The following is a 22,302-nucleotide window of genomic DNA, read 5'->3' as shown; positions in this document are numbered from 1 at the left end:
TTTCAATAAGGATGTCCCGTATATTTTACGGATTATTATTTAAGATCCTAGTTTACCGAATTTTATTTTTCTCAGTGAAATATGGTCATCATTGAATCACATCATTTGAATATTTTTTTCGTGAAATGCATTTTTATTTATTGTGATGTGTACCAGCCCTTTATTTCCACACCCTTCAGCAATTTTAACAGTAATTAGCAACTTGCATTTAAAACAATAAATTCCAAATCTTATCAAAATTTAGTGACATCCCGCATTTAGGATCGCAATTTCCTGCATTTTCCTGCATAATTATGAAGGTTTTTATTTGAACCTATGCGGACATTACTAATATTAATTACAACGGGTGAATGATTTTATCAAGTCTACCGACAGGCCACTTGTGCGTGAACAGGTTGAGAAAATCTGTCTTAGACATTTCGACGAATCTCTAATTTACAGCATGAGTAGCGTGACCATGCGTTCCGTATTTTACGGGAGATTCCTGTGCTTTTGTCCTTTTCGATTTCATGTACAGTAACTGTTTCGTTTTTTTCAACGAAGCTTATACGAATTTGTAATCTTTACATACTTAAAATGGTGAATGAAGATATCTTTCATAACATATTAACTATACTAAGATAATTATGTAAAAAATATACTGTAAATACTCATCTTGGATCTTACATATTTTGTCGCGTTCAACGTCTTTCTTTTGACTCTTCAGTAATTTTAGAAAATTTGTCATAAATTGAATTTTTTGGTTACAATTTATTTCATATTTAATATTGCAATTTCCAGTATTTTTGATTAGATATGGTTTTCCCTTAGTATGAAGGTCTAATTTTTATTCGAACCCATAAGGATACCACTAATGTGTATCAATAAAAACATTTATTCATTTAGTTGGAATTAAAATAATCAAGTCTGCCTGCGAACCATCTGTACCATCGTCGCAGACCATAGGTTGAGAAACGCTGCCATAGAGGGTTAAATTGCTCAAGTGCAAGATGTTCTTTGACTTTTCTTTCTGCTCAACTAGTTGCATTTGTAGAAATAATAATGAAAAATCTTGTGAAAAAAGAAGAAAAACAAGAAAAGGAGAATATATGAAATGGATGGCTGTGGTCTGTCATGTTTCTTTCTTATCTTGCTACGAGCTGTTGCTGTTGAAAAAGTTATCGCGACCTTTTACGCTGGTGGTGGTCGTCATGCTAATACTGTAGTATGTGCGCTAGTTGCATTCCCTCCGGTTCTCCTTCTCTGTTTACTGTTAAAGCAATGATGGGGGAAAGAGCCATTTTTTTAAAGCTCCCTCAACCGAAAGGTGATGACTTCTGACCCCAAACAGTGCTGCGAGTGATATTTTAACGGCCCATTTGCTGAATTATACTACATGTTCAATGTCTTCTCCATTCCATTAAGTGGTATTGTTCGTGGACAACTCTTTTTTGCTTTCTTCCGCAATTTACACACTTTCCAACTACGATAGTGATAGTGACATGAACCCATTGTCCACGGAATCATCCGATGTAGTCCACGATTTGAAACTTAATTTTGTAAAAATGAACTGAGAGCGGCACATTTTCATATCACTTAAGTGACCCATGTGCAGTTCCACATCCTTTCAGGGGCCCGTGACATATTCTCAGATCACTCAAGTGACCCGCTGCATATTTACAGATCACTTGGATGACCTGGAGCTGTGCCCCAGGTCATTCAAGCTCTGGCAAGTGAAGACAAGGAAGCTCACTCAAGAGGCCTACGGCACATTTTCTGATCACTTAGGTGACCCTCGGCACAGCTTCAGATCACTTAAGTGTTCCACGACATATTTACAGATCACTAGAGTGACCTGCGGCACAGTTCCAGATAACTTGAATGTCCCGCGATGCATGGACTCCGACAACTTAATTGACCCGTGGCATGTTTACAGATCAGCTCCAGATCAATTATCAATTAAATATCCTGAGGCACATTCACAGAAGCAACGTGCGGTGCTGTTGCAGATCACTTAATCGAGTGGCCCGCGACACGTTTCCAAATCAATGAATGTGGCCCTCACTCTTCTAAAGATGAAACACACCCTTGTTTTAATGGGTATGTGCCAATGGAGGCCCAGTGTCACCCCCAAGGAACTCGTTTAGATGGCCCTACTTCCAACAACTGAAAGAATCGACTCGTTTCTAACACTGAATAGATTATTTTTTCACGCTTTTATGGATTTTTTTTGAAGAAACAAAGTTTCAAAAAATTAAATTTTTTTTGCTTCTTCTCGATAAAATTAAAAAAAGAAACCCAGTCCGTTATGATTAAATATTTGAATGTTAATGCGATAGTGAGGTGGTCGGCCCAAATGATCTCGGTTATTTTTACAGGCATGTGTTTAGTTTTGCCGTTGTCTCTTTTCATCATATAGAAATAAATTCATATTCGTATCCTGCAAGTCCTATATAATTCGGCCTTTATATCATCAATCGTTGGTCGTAGAGGTATGGTTCTAGTTTAAAAAATGCTCCAATTGTGTTCGGAAATCGCCCTGTGTCAGTTTTAAGAGTGAAAATACAGTGTGTCACGAAATAAAAATCAAAATTTTCATACGGTCCTCCTGTCCGTAAATGATGATTCCTCTAGATTTATAATGGTAACCTCTCTTGAACAAAATATTTCTTGGTCCGCAGAGTATCTTTATATCGAGGTTTCACTGTATACACAGGACCATAGAACAGGGGTTTCCAACGCGAAACTTCTCGTGGAACCCTTGATACTTATTAATTTCCAACTAGAAAGTTGTTGTTCCATCTCCTGAGTCCAACAAAAAAAAATTCCATGTTTTTTACTGCAATATTCGCTGAGGTATTTGAATCGAAAAATCGGAGAAAAGTTGGGAAAGGAGAGTTATCCGTTAGAGTTTTATGCTGTTCTTTCTCACCTTTTCTCCGAATTTTAAATCCAAATATCTCAGCGAATATTGCAGTTAGAAACACTGCATTTTTTTTTGTTGGGCTCGAAGAGACAGAGCAACAATATTCTAGTTGGAAGTTAGAGGACAGGATACTTTTTCTAATTGGAAGTATCCCTCTAGAATCAACGTTTCTCCGGTAATTTGCGGCCAAGGGACTTGGACATTAGTCCACTGTCGGCAAGGACTGTATGGGAAGATTTGAGTTGGGGCGATGAAAACAAAACATTTTTGAAGAAGGGGGCAATGGAACAAAAAGTTTGGGAAACTATGAATTAGTCTGTAGGCAACGTAACCCAGGGCCGTCTTAAGAGCATCATGGGCCCCCGGGCCGAGTGACATTTCTGAGGCCCTACCTGGCAAATTCTTGAAAATTTCAACCAAGTCTTATTAATTTCAGGCCCTTTTTCTCTTGAGGCCCCCGGGCCGTGCCCGGGTGGGCCCATGCCTTACGACGGCACTGACGTAACCACGCTCGGAGAACTGATGCGGCATCTGACGAGCCTACGTCAAGTATGGATCTCGATTACAATTTTTTTACATTGCTGACGTAGCTAAACATAAGCCGAGATCACCGTCACTGCATTTTATAGTACGCTCTACGAAAAATTTAATTTAATTTCAATTTACTATGCACGATTGTCGTTTTCATGGAAATAACTACGGCAGTGTCCGACACAGCCTACTCTTTTTTCATCTTTTTCCTTTTTTTGTACGATACACGGGCTAAAGTGCTGCTATTAAAAGCCATGAAAGATTTACTTTTTTTCCTCCTAACCAGCTAAATCTAAGGAAGGAATTTTGAAAATACCCAAAAATTGCTTTGCAGGTAACACCTTGAATTGTTTTTCCTCGCCTAAAAACACTCAGAACTTTCGGAACGACCTGATAACTAACCATAAGATTGCAAAAAAAAATAATTATTTTTATATTTCTTTTAAATTTCTGCGTTTATGTATGTAATTTGCTACTGATTCACTACTTGCAAAAGTTGCCCTTCTTTTAATCTTTTATTTTTGAAATTTATCCAAGAGAGGGAAAAACTCTGGTTATTCAGTTTTACGAAATTTCCCGGCAACGAATGCGGAATCTTGTTGTTATTGTATGTTCCTGGCGGAATGTATACGTGTATTGACCAAACACAAATTGCGATAAGGCACCCATCTAAGAACGAACTCTTAGTTCAAAGATATCTTTCCGCTCTAGCAACCATTTACTTCCAAGAAACGTCCATTTCCTTTCGAAAAGTTGCATTTCCTGTTTCTTTTTTATATTTCTTTAATTAATTTTCTCTTCAAGTTACCGCCTATTTTGGTTTCGGAAACGGCAAACACTCAATTTAATGGACTAATAGGGGCCGAAGGGGTGTCCTTAAAAATCGTGTTTTTTTTAAATACAAATTTTAATTCAAAACTTGGGAATAAGAAACATTAAGTCGAGTACATATCCGCAGCGCTACACAGCTTCAACCCACGCAAAAACCGGTTTTGAGGTGCGGCTATTTTACTGGTAGATTTTGCGTAGCCACCCCATGAAACCGGTTTTTCGCAACTCAGAATCACGTAGCGTTGCGGTTGTACATCCGGTTCATGTTTGAACTATCTCAATATATACAGTGAAACCTCGATATGACGATAAGGTCTACTGTGCGGACCAAGAAAATATCGTTGTAGAGGGATTTGTCGTTATATTGAGTATCGTTGTAGCGAGGTGTCGTACACACAATATGCATGCATATAAATTGGATCCCACTTATAACGTTTTTTAAAAACCGCCACAGAAAAACGTTGTAAGCGGGAAAACGTTATATAGATATATATATACACAATGAAGAGCCAAAAAAACTGGTACACCTGCCTAATATCGTGTAGGGCCCCCGCAAGCACGCAGAAGTGCCGCAACACGACGTGGCATGGACTCGACTAATGTCTGAAGTAGTGCTGGAGGTAATTGACACCATGAATCCTGCAGGGCTGTCCATAAATCAGTAGGAGTAAGAGGGGGTGGAGATCTCTTCTGAACAGCACGTTGCAAGGCATCCCAGATATGTTCAATAATGTTCATGTCTGGGGATTTTGGTGGCCATCGGAAGTGTCTAAAGTCAGAAGAGTGTTCCTGGAGCCACTTTGTAGCAATTCTGGACGTGTGGGGTGTTGCATTGTCCTGCTGAAATTGTCCAAGTTCGTCTGAATGCACAATGGGCATGAATGGGTGCAGGTGATCAGACAGGATGCTTACGTACCTGTCACCTGTCAGAGTCGTATCAGAGGTCCCATATCACGCCAACTGCACACGCCCCATACCATCACAGAGCCTCCACCAGCTTGAACAGTCCCCTGTTGACATGTAGGGTCCATGGATTCATGAGGTTGTTTCCATACCCGTACACGTCCATCAACTCGAAGCAATTGGAACCGAGACTCGTCAGACCAGGCAACGTGTTTCCAGTCCTCAACAGTCCAATGTCGGTGTTGTCGGGCCCCAGGCGAGGCGTAAAGCTTTGTGTCGTGCAGTCATCAAGGGTACACGAGTGGGCCTTCGGCTCCGAAAGCCCATATCGATGATGTTTCGTTGAATGGTTCGCACGCTGACACTTGTTGATGGCCCAGCATTGAAATCAGCAGCAATTTGCGGAAGGGTTGCACGTCTATCACGTTTAATGATTTTGGTCAGTCGTCGTTGGTCCCGTTCTTGCATGATCTTTTTCCGGCCGCAGCGATGTCGTAGATTTAATTTTTTACCGGATTCCCGATATTCACGGTACACTCGTGAAATGGTCGTACGTGAAAATCCAAATTTCATCGCTACCTCGGAGATGCTATGTTCCATCTCTTGTGCGCCGACTATAACACCACGTTCAAACTCACTTAAATCTCGATAACATGCTATTGTAGCAGCAGTAACCGATCTAACAACTATGCCAGACACTTGTTGTGTTATATAGGCGTTGCCGACCGCAGCGCCGTACTCTGATTGGTTCCATATCTCTTTATTTGCATACGCATGCCTGAACCAGTTTTTTTGGCTCTTCAGTTTATATATATAATAGAGCAACGTTTTGTAGGAATTAATCTGATACTTTCGTTCCTGTTGAATGCCATAGGACGTTGGCACTACGAATTTCGACGTGGCAGTATGAATTGCCATCAGCATCAACAGCAGATTCTTTCTCGTACGATAATTCGTTTACCTGATACAACCGGTAAAATGACAGCACACCGGCATGTTGGTGACTGCTATAGCTTTTCACGCTACTTTAGCTTAGAACCCCCTCTCACACACACACAGCAAACACCAGCAAGATGTCCAGAGACACTTTCTCAGTGAACACGAACTTAAAAATTTAAGAATTTTCTCTTAACGGGAATCTGTGGGACACAATTAAGCGTCGAATGAATGCTGTTCCCTGCCCGCAAAACCAAGACTAATTGTGAGAACTCGTTAGCACCACATGGTCCGCAATACCTCATCCGATCAATTCCAAGCAGGTTGTTGAATTAATAGTTCATTATAGTGGTTCCTTACTTATCACGCTGCCTATTCGGCCAATCGAAGCGTGTAAAATTTCAAAATCTAGATGGATTGCTCTATCTATGTTTAAAATTTCGTCGTACCTCATGGTGTTGCATTTTCTTTGCCGGGTTATAGATTAGAGAAGCAATATAATGAGAACAATATGACTCATGAAAAAAGAATTCATTAACTGCCTTTCAAATTAGCGTGGTAGTTAAATACATTTTATCAATCGGTTAGGTACTTTTTGTATATTTTTCCTACATTAAGTGAATCCTACTATCATCTTACATTGAGTGAAACACGAGAAATATAGAGTTAAAGAAAACTGTCTATCATCACAAGGCTATAAAATATACAAGTCCAGTGGCCGATTTCCAGTCTTGTCTTCTGCCTCCAGTTCAGATTCTACCGTAGAATGGTTGTATGTTAATATGTGTGTCAATGAATGTGTCTCCTCCATGAGGTGTGAGTATAAAAAAGCTAAAATGAATATGCTTTCTTCTCTTCAAGTGGTACTGTATCCCTGCTGAATTACAGGGGATAAGGAATACAGTATATGGTACCTCGAGTTATGAGTGGTTAACTTGCGAGTTATGAGCAAAAAATATTTGCTAAAAAGGCTTCAACTTGCGAACAACTATTCGAATTAGGAGCTGGCTTGAAATTTACGGGGGAAAAAACTCGTTGGAGACACGAAACTTCGGGTACTCTGAACACGCTGATAGCGATTGCCGTATTTGTATATGGTATACAGTATTTGTCTTGTAGGCGAAACTACTTTCATTCTACATAGAATGCAGTGTCAGGACTAGACACTGATCAAATTAAATACTCGAGGTACCGCTAAATGTATATTACAACAATTAATACTTCAACATTTAAAAAAAAAATCTGAAAACAAGAGCTTTAGCTGCAGGGCAGTATTAAGAATTGTATGGCCCTTTACACACACACACACACACACACACACACACACACACACACACAATAACTTTATATACTGTATGTCTTTATATAAAAGGCATTATACTCATATTTTTGAGTTGTATGCATTTATGAATTGATAGAATTGTGTGAGATAGTGCTTTGTTGAGCAGTTGAAGTCAAAATGGAATTCAAAGTCTATGTAATTTTATCCCATTTGACGAGTTTCTAATGTTTTTCGGTCCCATGGGGCCGCGTCCATCGCACCTGTCCAAGTCCGGCTAGTTATGTGTTTTTAATTGCTATGTGAATGTATTACTCTAATAGGTTTGCTTGATGTGTATATGGTAAATGTGAGGTGTTGTGGTTCAATTTGAAACGCTCTCTGTGTTTTTTCAGATTTGCATGGCATATGTCTTTGACGACTAGGTGACAATGTAAGTAACCAACATGGCAGCAGCAGCAAGGCAAACGTGGCGAACTATACCAGTTAACAGGAAGAAAAAAGGGGAAGGAGTAAGAGAGAGAGAAATATTGTGGTGAAGTTTGTACCCGTTAATAAATATGGTGTTGTGAGGTAAATAATGACATCTGAAATAAAAGAACTGAGCCTAGACTAGAGGGAGATTGTTTTTGTTAGTCCTAGCCCGACTTAGAGGGAGATTGTTTTTTACATCGGAATATATGGGGTCCTACTCGATAGATTCCTCAAGGAAGCGTTGAAAACGATGGAGCGTTCCAGAAGTCGTAATAAATGTTTCTGCATACAAAGAGTGAAACACTGTATTTATTTTACTTTGATGTTTTCAGTCATATGTCTCGCCGAATGTCTCATCGTTTCACCCAGCACACTATTATACAGACGTATTTCTATTCTGTGGATTTCAACGCTGTACTTTTCTCGAGGAAATGCACAACTTGACAGAAAAATGCAGCACCATGAAGGAATGCATAAATTTGAAACACAGATAGAACAACACATGTCCCAAACGTAAGATCTTAATTCTGAAATCTTACACGCATCGAGCTGCCGAATATTCAGAGTGATACGTGAGTAAAGCCGGGATTACATTATAAAAGTTATTTTATAAAACTTGAAAAATGCAACCAAGTGTATCGGTTACATTCGAGGGAATGATGAACGAAAAATAGAGACCAAATTTAAATTAAGTTCAAAACGAATTTGAGCAAATTATAAAAAAAATATCGTTATAGCGATTTCTGAAAAATTTCCTGAAAATATCGTGATAGTGTAAATCCTTGTATAGTGGGATGTATCGTAGTACAGGATATCGTTGTATCGAAAGGAATTTGGACTATAGGCAATTCCAAACAAGATTCGAAAAAATATCGTTGTAGAGGGATTTATCGTTATATCGAGTATCGTTGTAGAGAGGTTTCACTGTAATTACATATTTTTCGAGTTGAAGTACGTGAAATATTCAAGTCTATAATTTTTTCAATTTTGTATGACAAATTTGCCGATATGAGCATCCCACGTAATCGCGGTTAGCGTCGTTTTCGCGCAGTTTGATGGTTCGGATGGGAAATATTCGATGAGTGCTTTGTGATTTGAATATTTGTCTTACAACCATCGGTCGTCTCCTCAGTCCTTACGCATCTAATAAATAATATTAAGCTCAAAGAAAAGAAACATCTAAGGGGAAAGAAATCGGTAGCAAAAAAAAAAAAAATTTAGGAGAAAAAAAAAAGGGGGAAGAGAGGGCAATTTTTTTTTTTCATCAATATCTTGTATTTGGCGTTTGATTTTTTGTGTTGGTTTTTTTTTCTGGTTCTGTCAGGTTCAAATGTGACATAATACAGGATGTTCCTGTTTGCGCGTGTTATTTGTCACTTTTCCAATTGCGAAAAACGCCTCCAATCTGCATATTTGAGAAATTCCTTTGGCGGTATAGTAAAAGATTTGGGGGCGAAGAGAAGAAATGTTCCTGCTTCGAGTGTTGAAGGTAGTAAAGAGAAGGGTGATATGTCTTGGTTCCTTACCAGAACAAACACAAAAGGCGCATCCATTTTTTCTTTGCTTCTCTCTCTCCGTGCTTTTCGACAGCTTCAGATTTCCACCAACAGCCCAACGCCATCATCACTCCGTGTCTCCACATCAACACTTCACACATTCTTCTTCTTCTTCTTCTTGGCAATAAATGTTGAGGAATTCGCTCGTAGGGACGACGATGGGGGGCCCCAACAACAAGAAGAAGGCTGTTGCGGAGTTGCTGCTGCTACATATCGCGTAGGAGGCACCAAAAGCCAAATATTGGTGGAGAGATTCCAAACAACGTAGTCAGGTTGTGGCTGTACACAACCTGGGGCCGGGCTCTTCCAATATTGGCCCCGTCCGTCAGGAGGTTGAGGGGAAGAGGAGCAGTGATAGAGAAAAACTGGAGAAAAGCCCGGTCTGCTAACGGGAGCCAGAGCTTTTGTAGTTGCTTGGGGCATACGGAAGCAGCTAAACCTTATGATGAAAAAAGTCCCTTTTTTTTCTGTTTCTCTGTATATTTCTAAGTCTCGTTACTGCTATATACAGCCGGCAACTGCTTTTAGCCGTGTGGTGGCTATTGCGTATGCCACCTTCCTTATTACACTTTCCTATCTTATCTTTTTGGTGTTTCGTCATCATCCTCTTTCTCAGCACCTCGTCGTTTTTTTCACTCTTCGTTCATCTTGTTTTTCACCACTTCGGTGTCGTTTACCATTAGCTCCAGTCATCACTAAACCTACTTTGTCAGAAATTCTTCTTCTACCCAAGAATTTCAATAGGGTAGTCCACTTTTTTTTTCATAGCACACTTGAACTTATGGCTAAAATTCTACGACACAAGTTGTATTGTAATATATGTGTTTTGAATTCGCGCAATGCTGAAGAACCTCCTTGAAACACATTGGTAAAAACAAAGACCCCTGTGCTATGTGATTATGAGTCACCAGTTCCTTCACTAGAAAAGATAATTTCTTTATAAATAAAAAGTGTTTATCACTCTAAGAAAAATGTTAGCATTTCAAGTTATTTGAGTCGCGTCAAACTTTCTTGCATATTTGCCCCGGGTGGCAAAAACCCGGCCCTGCATTGACGTTCATTTTTTTTTTTTGGTTATAAAATCTCAGATTCAGTTCGAGGTTGCTCGTTCCCCTCGAGGAGTCTGTGAACCAACATTTGAAAAATACTAGCTTAGTTGGTCTGAGTATAGTAGCCTACTAGCAAATAGAAAGCCTTTGTAACTCACTTTAAATTCACTGGTTGTGAATTGTTCTCTTGACCTCTCTGTGGTATTTTACAAATAAAATTTACTCGAACAGACAGACTTGAAAAAATTTATTCGTGTTAACAAAACTCCTAGTTTTAGTGCTCTTAAAAAAACGAAATGAAATTAAATAGCGAATCAAATATGGCTTTTGAATTACTTGTGTTAGGGTGCGAACATAGTGCACGCTGGCTTCCGATTCTGCAAGTCCACGTCATTACGGATTTGCAGAATCAGAAACCAGCGTGCATTATGTTTCTACCCTTAGTCACGATCTCGTATTATCCGTGCTCATATGAAACAAGTTCGACTATACATATATGTTTTGGAGTAAAACATTATTTTACTGATATACATGTTAACACTATGTCATACGTTGCCCCAGAAAATTTTTCAAATATTTCTCTACTGATTCTAGAGTCGGACAGAACTAGTAGTCGGACAAAAAAATTGTCTGTAAAAACGGGTTTTCTATTAAAGCATTTAAAATAGCTCTTCATTTGGAAATTAACGAAATTTTAATAGCATGCAATAAGTTAGAGATTATGAACCCGGTCCATATTTGCCAAAATACACGAAAAAAATTACATATTTATTCTATATTTTTGAAATAACTTCAGAAAAAACTAATATCATCTTTTTTTTTTTTGTTATTTTGTTTAGGATTACTTTTCGGCGTAGTATTTTTTTCGGTGAAAAATCGGAGAATATATGAAACATTCAGCAACATATGTATGATATTTTGTGAGAAGAAAAAAAGTGATATGTTAATATTCATAAGAATGAATGCCTTTTACCAGAAAATGTTGGGAGCGAAACGTATATGTAACGTAAGACCACCACTACTGTTATAGATTTGTAATGCTGTGTAGAAAATATCTGTCTTATTGTAGAATTTGTTAGGGAATACGTTTTCCCTCGTGTCGGAAGTGCTTTGTTGTCAACACATAAATATGCGAAGAGAGAGAGAGAGACGTATCGCGTATCAATATTATTCCCCCGTCTTTGGTGCAGTAATACGAACCAGTGTAAACGATCGGATTCGGCAATGGCTGCTCGCTTCCATGCCCGGCCACCGTGCTGTCAGGAACGGAGCGATTTGCGATCATGATGTGGTTTACAAGTCCATTATGCGCCCCTTAAATCTCTACTATAATAAAAAGAGAGACTATCCGAGGGATATAAAGGAAAATATAAGAATGGTTCGTAAACAGCTACAGTAGGTGTTTGAATAGATCGCTCCTCTCTCAGATTAAAGCTGTCGAAGAATAGCTTTTTCGCATTTGAAAAAATATAATAAAAAAAATCCTCACTCTCTTCTAAATGTGCAGATTGTTTGATTCTCTCTTCGTACGGACATTTTTTACTAAATCTACTTTACTATTCAACTAATATGGGAAGAATAAAATTTGTGTAAATTTTTATTTCGGATTATTCTGCGAGATTTCTGCTTTCATTGAATTATATTTTTTTTTGTTCCGTGTTTAACCGTAGAATGGTACCTAAAAAAATCTATGCTTGTGATACCTATACGTCTAAGTACCTTTCTAGGGTTAATTCAATATAAAAAAAAATCATGATTAGATGATAACATCCAGACAATGTTATCAATCGAAAATGTTAATTTCTGAATTTAAAAAGCTTTATTTTACTCATGTCAGTGTGAAGTATTTAATTTTTTTTAATCACGCGATTTTTTTTGTATCTTTAAGTCAGTGGTTCTCAAACTTTTGTCACCTGCTGCCGCCCTTGCCTAATTCATGGTTCATCTGTGGCTTCGCAAAATAGTTTACCAGATATTTTCAATTATAAAAGAACCACTTCAAAGCATAAATAGGCACACAAATCAATATCTACAGCTCATCGCGACGCCCCGACAAAGGTTGGCGACACCTAGGAGCCGCGACTCACATGTTGAGAAACACTGCTATTCAGGATCATCAGGGTACCATAACCATAACTCACCATATACCTTCCTTTTATTTTAACTAACCTTTAGTAACGATAAATTCATATCTAGCCGTGAGAAATAAGTTCCCCGACTTTATCGTTGTTTGAGAGCCAAAGATTTTATATCATCGACTGAAACGGAGGTGCCCAACAGTATGGGATGATGGCATTATTCCAGCTCTCCGCGACACCCCTAGGAGCCGTGATGCACACTTTGAGAAACACTGCTTTAAGCCTAGAGTGAAAATGTCGTTTCAAAATCAAGGGGCCCGATTGGTTTAAAAACAAGGGACAAATGAGTGAAGCATAAAATGTTTTTGTTCCCAAAATATATATATATCCCCACTATTTTTCTGCATAGTCACCATTTTTCAAACAAATTTTGATACCGTAAAAGAGGAGTAAGTTTCGATACCGTTGGCCATGGAAAAAAAAGTAAAAAAAGTAGTTAGCTAAAACTTTTGAACGAATCGGGCCACCAAATTAATTTTAAAACTTGAGCCATTTTGTAACCCGCTGGACACAATAGAATAAAGTGGTTCGAAATTTTGATTGTTGTTAAATTTAAATGGTTTACTGATAATTTCAAAACAAATCCTAGGTCTTGATTTTACGTTGGTCTTCGATTTTTCACCCCATCTTCCATTCATCTACGTTCGAATTTGGAGCATTCACTACAGCAATGATTCTCAACCATTTTTGACTCGCGGAGCCCTTTTTGGTGTATATTAGAGGTGACCAACAGCTGGCCCTTGAGGTGATTTTGTGCGGGCCCCCGACAAAGTAGAAATGCTGTATATGTAAATTAAATTTGGGATCATTATTTGAACTATTGGTTCCAACAGCGTACTTCCTGATTAAAAAAAATAATTGCATTCATTATTTCTATATTGACGAAAATAATTTACTATGGCCTCACACTGCACTGCCTTTTCGAATACACAAATTGTTTATAAAGATTGTTATGGACATTTTTTTTCCTCCTATTTTTTTGGCCAAGTTGCCCGTTTTGGATTTTGTATTTGTAGCTGAATGCATATTTAGTGTTCTATTCATTGTGACGAAACTTTTTCAAAGTTCTATAAAACATATCTTTGTAACATTTTAATCTGAAAATTCCAGATAGTAGGCAATTTGTTTAGAGACATGCCCGCAAGTGTGTTTTTTTTACACGAATACGTCCATGTATCTTTTAATCGCTTTGAGCTCCATTCGGATATCTCGAGGTTGTAGATTATTTTATTACTAGGAATTTTTCCCCTTTTTAATCTGTCTGAAGACAATCGATTCGTATAACACGCCCGAAAATACTTAAAAATGACGAATTTATGGCCTCAACTGGGTGTTTTTAATCTTTTGTCTGTGGGCCCTGACCCTTGCTGTGATAGTGAATGGGTTATCATTGTGTTTTTGCCGCAACACAAGAGCAGTAGAAACTCAATCACATGATGAACGTAATTTTTTACTTCAGCCACGTGTAAGCTCTGACTTTTGCAACTGTGATTGTTATCGAACTAGGATTTATAAAACACCTTTTTTTCCTGAAAAATTTCACTTTCATTGTTTACGATTGTTTTTTTTTACGAGAAATGAGATAGCTTATGTCACTCAGTTTCTAGGGCTCCTGTCAGAGCCCGTTTCTCATAAGATTGAGCCCTTGGCAAACATGAATTTTTTAGCCCCTTCATCCCTTTCAGACCCTGTACGCATAAATTTGCGGTTGATTTCTCTCATTTCAAATATATTCTTTTTTAAATCTCATAGTTCAGCCTAATTTCAAGGATTGTGTGCTATTGCTGAAGTCGAAAAGAATATCTACAGCGAGAAAAAACGATTAAAAACAACGCTCACGTTTGTTAGCTCTGGGTCTGAAAGGAATACATATAGTATTTCTCAAGTTCATAGTAACAAAGTGTTATGTATCAATTATGTATAATTACCACGGCCCAGAGAGATGTTGATGACATTTGCATTTTTTGGCATCTTTTGCTTTTCTTTCACTGTTAGAGCATTTTTATGAATTTTGGGGTATTTTTTGGCATTTTCACGATTTTTTTTACCTTTTAAATTTTTCGACAATGGGAAAGATTGAAAAAGTAATATAAATACTGATTGCATTGAGCACTTATGAAAAAAATATGCTTGAATTTCTTTAAAATATGTTTTTGGCTTTCTAACCATAGTCATACACAGGATTTTCTCAGGGCGGGGTGGAGGATCATTTCTCGCTTTTTACTGCATAAAACACTATTCCACCCCTCCCCCAATACGCCAGTCATGGTCTCCACACCTTCACGGGCCTTTGAAAAGTGAATTTCTCTTGAAGAAACAAAAAGTTATAGGAATCGTTTCAGGCTTCCAAGCCGGAGGCCTGTCAGCCCCACCCTTGTGGGAGCCATAACGCCAGTGTTCCTAACTGATTCATAAATTATAACTCTTTTATTAGAAAAATTATTTTTACTAAAATCTAAACGAGAGAGGAAAAAAACTTCAGAAAAAAATTAACATATGATTGATGCTGTCAAAACTTTTTCTTCCGACCTTCGAACATAACCGATTTTTTAAGAGAAATTTGTTTTGCCATTTTCATGGCTTTTTTTTTCCTTCAATTTTTAGGGCATTTTTTTCAATTTTTCAAGATTTTTTATGGCAGCAACATCCCATTCTTAATAATTACTATTAAAATAAATTCTGAAGTATACTGTGGACTTTCCTTGCTTTACTTCTTGGGCACGGTATTCAATTTTACAAAAATAAATAAGATGAAAAAGTGAATATGGAGATAACAAACTCTTAAATTTTGGAATTTCGGGGCCTTCAATATTTGTGGGATCTGTGCACATGCCCCATTTGCCATGAGAGAAACAGGCCATAGGGCCCACTCACAGTTTTTAAGTTGAAGACGCATTCACGTCAGAAAATAAAAGTTAGTTTTTTGGTGTGCGCACTGATCACTTGTAATACAAGGGTGGAGGAGTTGACTCTTTGCAGTGGAAAGAGTCGCTGTCAATATACAACGGAATCTTCTTTATTCACTCGTTCGCATACGTCACGAACATCATAAATGCATATCATCTCTTTTTACTCTTGGTGTATCTACCACTGTCTCCTTGTAGTGGATGAACACATCTTAGCGAGGCACGTCCGTCCTTTCACTTATTTGCTTTGGTGCCCTCGAAATTTCGCGAGCGAAAAATATCGTCTATAGACGAGCGAGTGAGTAGCTGAAAACGACCGAAGCGCAAACAATCGGGTAAAGTTTGTGGGATTTCAACAAGCAGGGTGGGATTGATGCGTTGATCGAGTTATTTAACAATCCGAGGGGGAAGATACTTGAAACGAGCTCCCGTTAGGGATTTAGTGGCATGGATGCTCTTATAGGAAGAGCCAAAATGAATCATTTAGGTAGTTGAGCACGGCCATTCGCTCTGTTTCTGTGTTAGCTACTTACTCTCCTTATACGTTAAGCTTATTTGTCAGCGCCGCAGTCAGGACTCTCTTCCTCGTTAACAATCGCTTCGTTATTAGCCATAGATAGCATTTTGGGTTGTATTCTCTCTCTCTCTCTCTCTCTCCGAGTGAATATCGGTGATTTCGCAAACTCGTCCTTTGGCGGGCGGAGGAGTCTGTTCTAATCGTGTTAGCGAGTCTTAGTTCTCGACACAGCGTAGAGAACACAACAGCGTTTCAAAATAGAATTACTGACAAAACAATTGCAAATCCACTCGACGTCAGCTCCAGAGCAAATTATTATTCCGCTTCAAGTTAATATATTATCCACTATAAGCGAGCTTGCTCTCTAATTCATCTGAAACAACTATCTCTGCCTCTTTTTCTAGGTTCTTTTTTTTGTTTTTGCTGTTATTATTCTTTTCCTTGACATCTTATTTCTCTCATTACCGAAAGTTAAAGACTAAGAAAACGATTTTTCTACAGTCTCTCGTGAGTGCAGAATAAATTACCCTTTACGAGTTTTTCTTTTGGTAATGTTGCCGAAAAAAATACTCCTCCTCGTTTTTTTAGTTCGTGTTAGAAAAAGTGGCATTAATGCATTATGATAAATAAAAATAGCCTACTGTAAAAAAAAAAAATTGGTATCCACAGTTGTGTGTTAAGAGCAATAATCTCCGGTTGCGTACGCTTGGATTTGAATTTCAGCGGAATAATAGTCCTTGTGCAGCCATTCGAATTGACTCTAGACCGTTGTTGAACAAAAGTGACGGATTTCGAATTTATTGGCTCGTCTTGAAAGATATGCTTTCATTGTAGGGTTTAGGAAAAACGTTTGTAAGACTCTCTTCCCACCACTTGTGCTGTTACGGTATCGGACTACGTTCGAGAGCACTTTTCTATAAAATAGTTCCGGAGCGAACTTTGATGACATTTTTTGATAGAAAGTGTTTTAAAATGGCTCAAAAATAATTAATTTTTTGTCAAATTTCAAGCAAAATTCGTGTAATTTTCGAAACATGATTGCAAAAAAATCTATGAATGGAATATTTTGTTATTTTCGCAGTACTTTCAGATAGTAATGGTGCAGGTTATGAACCAAAATTTAAAGGATTGTATGGTATACTCATTAGTTGCACTCAAATCTGTTAATGTATGTGTGAATTTTTTGAAATTTCATCCTACTTAGACAAACATATGTGATAGACTTTATATTTTAGTTCATAATTCCAAAAAATATATAGCAGAATATTAATTGTATTTGATATTGTTGCAGATAACATTGTATCATTACGAATTAAAATTTCGTAATGATACAATGAATAGATTTTTAGAAATCATGTTTCAAACTCAATGAAATGTCAAAAATTGCAGCATTCTTCGTAAAACACGTATAAAGTTTTTATTCACGTATTACTTGTATTCAAAAACGCAACACTAAAGTGTACGTAACTTCGATTATAAGCGTCATATAAACAAAACAAGGCCTGTTTTGGAATCACAAATAATAGGATTTCATAAAAAAATATAAATCGATATTTTCTTCCAAAAATGACGTACGTTTTAAACGTGGTCGGATACTTTAAATATACAGCACTAGCTGTTACCCCCGGCTTCGCTCGCGGGAATTTGGTAATCCGAAAATTCTTCCTCGAGACCCCTTTAGGGAGTGAATTTTGAGAAATCCCTTCTTAGCGAGTCTGTATCATAAAATGAAGATACTGACAGAATTTCAAATTTATAGTTTCAGCGGTTTTCACTCGGCATGATTTCTCTACATAGCATTTCAACACCCTTATGACCCCATTAAGGGTCGAATTTTGAAAAACCTTCTTAGATTGAAGTCTGTGTCATGAAATAAAACTGACCAAATTTCATAAATATAGCTCTTTATAACCTTTGAAACCCTTTTATGACTCCCGAATTTCGAAAGGGGTCGAATTTCGAAAAACCCTTTCGTAGTGGGTCTTTACTTCATAAAATAAAACCTGGCTGAATTTCATATTCATAACTCCAGTGGTTTCGGCTCGGTGATGATGAATTAGTGAACCAGGACGTTATTATATTATATAGATTGCACTTTTTTCTTATTTTCTGGGTATTTTTTAAAACCCCGCACTTGTAGAATTTGCTGGTTTTGGGGGAAAAAGTTTAGTCTTGTGTGGCTTTTTACTGCGAGGGATTTTCCACATAAAAATTGTTTATAGGAGTGAAACAAATGAAAGTTAGATGGTGCGTTGTCTTGTCAGTAGGATATGGTGGATATGATAAACATCCCAGCCTTCATTGAATTTCTTTTGGGTGACTAAAGGAAAATGAAGCCTTGAAAATGGCTGCGTTTTAGAAGCAAGTCACACAATATTGAATTATCCCTGTAGTTGTTTCCTCCCCGTCTGTAGATTCACGAAATGTTTTCGAATCGTATACAGTATATTTGAAAAATGTCAGTATATATATCATCAATTTACTGGAATTTTATTTCAACTTCAGTCCAGGATGATGAATTCGATCGGTAATATTGACTTTGTTTCTACATGTTGGTACGTGTGAAACAAAGCCAACATTACAAGACTATTTTTATATTTTTATCTTTTCAACACTTAATTTAATTTTATTTGAAATACAGGGTGATTATAAAAAAACTATCCCGACATATGGGCCTCTAACTATCATACCATTCACAGAAACTGAATGAAATTTTGGCATAAGGTATTTTGAGGTATGCGCTCAAGAATGATATGGAAAAAAACAGTGTCACTCTAACAGTTACGGTTACAGTGAGAAAATTTCGAAAATATCAAATGGAAACACCAAGTTTTTTGTATTAGCATGTGATCTCCATTGTGAAAACCCCTAAATAGCGTTCGAACGGCAACTGTAGCATGAAAATCACCGGCGGTAGATAGGCTAAAAGTGAGGACAACCAATAAGGACAGAGAAGCAGCATAAAATAAAGCATTTTATTGTGTTTCACAAATTTTCCACATGACCTTGTGGAGGACTAATCAGGCCTCAGTCGAAGAAACGGTGGGACGAATGAAACGAACATTAATGCTCTGGTGCACGGCAAAGTCCTTTTTACTTTTTCCTTGACTAGCTCCGGGGATTTTCGTGCTACAGGTGCCATTCCAACGCTATTTAGTGTTTTTCAGTATGGAGATCGCATTCCAATACAAAAAACTTGGTGTTGCCATTTGATATTTTCGAAATTTTCTCACTGTAACCGTAACTGTTAGAGTGGCACTGTTGTTTTCCATATCATTCTTGAGCGCATATCTAAAAATACCTTATGCCAAAATTTCATTCAGTTTCTGTGAATGGTATGATAGTTAGGGGCCCATATGTCGGGCTAGTTTTTTTATAATCACCCCGTACATGTGCAAATACGTATCACGTACGGGAGAAACAAACTGATTAATGAGAAGATGGATGATTATTTTACATTTTTATCAAGCTCACCAACTCCATTATTATGCGTGATCACCGGCAAAAATGATAAATGCCGTGAAATTTATCAAACATACCAAGATGATTGGCGATTATGCATGATTACCGATTTATCACATTTACCGTAGCATATCTATACCTACTGTGCATTGTAATGCATCCCAACAGCTGGGCAGTAACCAGGATTGATGCCAAACTGTGTTTGATTATGTCAAACCAGGCCGCGAGTGATTTTGCTCTATGTCATTTTTCCAATTAGACTGCGCACTTCACCTCACAAAAGGAAATAAACCTTGCCATGGGTTTCCAAGTTGAGAATCACTGCTATAAGCTACCATGCTAATTGATTTTTATTGCTATCATTCATTCATTGCTAATTGATTTGTTATACGATTATAAAAATATTGTGGGGCATTGGAATGAATATTGAACAGATCTTTATTATTTTAAATGAGAAAATTTGTTTCGAGGAACAATTATGCTTTAATACGCTGGTTGGCAAAATCAAAAGAAAAGTCATGAAAATGAAATGTGTAATGAACATAAGGAAATGTGTGTGTGTGAAAATTTTAAAAAGAGCATTATATGATGACACGTGATATATCTTCATATTTGAATCACAAAATTTAGGTACCTAATAAATAATTTTTTAAAATATGAGAGTATGGTGGTATGGTGGTAGATTTTATTATTGTCACAATGGAGAGATTGAACATGTGATATAAATTTTTCCCAGAGATTATTTTAGTTGACTGTATTGTTACCCATAAAAGAAATTTTGCGTCGATTTTTCGTGCCCTTAGGTAGGAAAGCCTATTCGTGCAGAATCGCGTTTTGCAGTGTGAATTAAAGCTATACTCATATTCATGATTATTCCTTCAATTCGTCCTGAAGCAGCTGAAATATGGCTACCACAGAAAACTCTCAGAACTTTATAGATGACCTAACACGTAGACGAATTTAAAATTTTTTTACGTGAATACGTCTTTTAAATCATCTGATGATACCGGATGCATCCTCAAAAAATTGCCTAACGAAATGCTTTAAATGCCGGTATCTCAAGAACTATCCAACATATATTCACGTTTTTGATATTTGCGAATAGACCTCGTTAAGACAAATCCGATTGGGGGTACTACACTGGTTTCAATAACCCTTCCGGGGTGTGCACCAGGCTACCTTGCCGCATTCGTGACTAAATTGTTTTACGCAATATTTCGAGCGGTTCGTAACGCAAATAAAAGCGGATGGGATGGCATAGTCTGATAGATATTTTTCACACCAATCCGACGACACCCATTTGATGAAGTCAGTACCTACCACGCGATTCAAGGCACAAAGAACGTATTCACGTCATAACTTGCGACCATGTTTATGACACAGCCTATCCAATTTTTTTTTCCTTCTATATGCTACATCTCTCACTGGAAATGTTTTTTTTTTTGAAAAATATTCAATATCGATATGACATAACACTATAGGCTAGTCTATTCATTCAATGACGATCCGCAACGAATCTTTTTCAAACAGTTGAAAATAGTGAATATATTGTTCGTGGTTACGGAAATACAATAGACATACTATACGTAACAATGAACTCTCAACATCACCGGAAAGTCATTCACGTTCCTTACCCAATTTTTTTATACGACTCTCGAATATGTATTATTTGAAGAAAAAAATGTAGATAGAAAAGTATTTCGTAACCAAATTTTTTGAGAAAAAAAAAAATGTTTTCAATGTGATATATATATCTACCATGGGAAATGTAGAAACTTCATAATGACGAGAATCAAGTCGCAGACGAAATTTTTTTTATGGTCTTTTTCACGCGTATTTATAGATCATTGTATGGATTTTTCATTGGCTACCAATCATTCTGTTTCTGTAAAAGCCATCGAAAATCCAGTAGAATGACCGCTGTATTGAAAGCAAGGAATAAAGGAAAGAGGGTCCAACCGCACTTCTCTCTCTCTCTCTCTCTGCTCTCTATTCCTCTCTTTTATTTCACTAGAAGCACCATTGAGAGAGTTAGATAGAGATAGGTCACTACTTGCTGAAGTAAATTTTGCTGCTTCAAGCAGAAATCGCTAAAGATGGATGGATGGATGCCAGAGGATGAAAATAATAATGCATATAAAAAAAATCCGAAGAAAAGAAGGATTCTCAAGATGTTGTTGGATCAAAAGCAATCTTTTCCCCTGGATCCTGTACTTCAGATATGGACCTCAGCCATGGGTCGGGTCGCTTTTCAACGGGTCCCTTCTTGTGGCACTAAAGATGGTTTTCAGTGTTCATTGAGAGGGAAGGCAATGAGAGAGAATACTAGGAGGGGGGGGGGCTTATGCTTATACCCTCTTTTTAATCTAAAGGGATTTCCTCTGCGTCCCCCTCATAGTTTTGTATATCAACTTCCACCAACAAGAGTTGTTGGGAGGGCTGTTGTAATAGGTAGAACGAGAGGGAGGGTATATATAACTATACTATAAAGCACCGCAGCTTTTTGAAGCAGTCGTTAAAGACATGGCTTGTTTGCAAACACAGAACCGCTTCCATTGTTGTCCGCAGTTCTAGCGCTATAGGTAGTAGTAGCAGCAGCAGCAGCACTAGTAGAAAATCCAACCCTGGGGATTTCGGGTGTTCACAAAAAAAGTTTTTTTCGGGAGGGTATCGTTGGGAAATGAGTATGAAAAGGAGGGGGTGCCGTGTAATCAGGTCCCAACAAAAGCTGTTTCTAAACACTGCCGTGTGTAGATGCCTACTAAACGGTCCCACGTGTGCTTGCTGCCAGTGAGTTTCCATATCGACCTCGATT

At 37.6% G+C, this 22,302-nt stretch overlaps 1 long non-coding RNA gene across 2 annotated transcripts in view; it reads left to right on the top strand.

The window, feature by feature from the left end:
• Nucleotides 1-22,302, top strand: part of LOC149085416 (uncharacterized) — a 110,354-nt gene that overhangs the window by 7,981 nt on the left and 80,071 nt on the right. The window contains exon 2 of one of the 2 annotated variants that reach the window (XR_016192843.1): nucleotides 7,781-8,431. The exons of the other annotated variant lie outside the window; for it this stretch is intronic. This is a non-coding gene — a long non-coding RNA (uncharacterized LOC149085416). The remainder of the gene's footprint in view (nucleotides 1-7,780; nucleotides 8,432-22,302) is intronic. 2 annotated transcript variants of the gene reach the window in all.

The sequence above is a fragment of the Pholcus phalangioides genome, unplaced genomic scaffold (genome assembly GCF_987345545.1).
Source record: "Pholcus phalangioides strain wild (caught in Gottingen) unplaced genomic scaffold, Ppha-v1.0 ptg000007l_1, whole genome shotgun sequence".
Taxonomy (NCBI): domain Eukaryota; kingdom Metazoa; phylum Arthropoda; class Arachnida; order Araneae; family Pholcidae; genus Pholcus; species Pholcus phalangioides.
The sequence above is the reverse complement of the archived record's forward strand: the minus strand, read 5'-3'. Positions and strand labels throughout refer to the sequence as shown.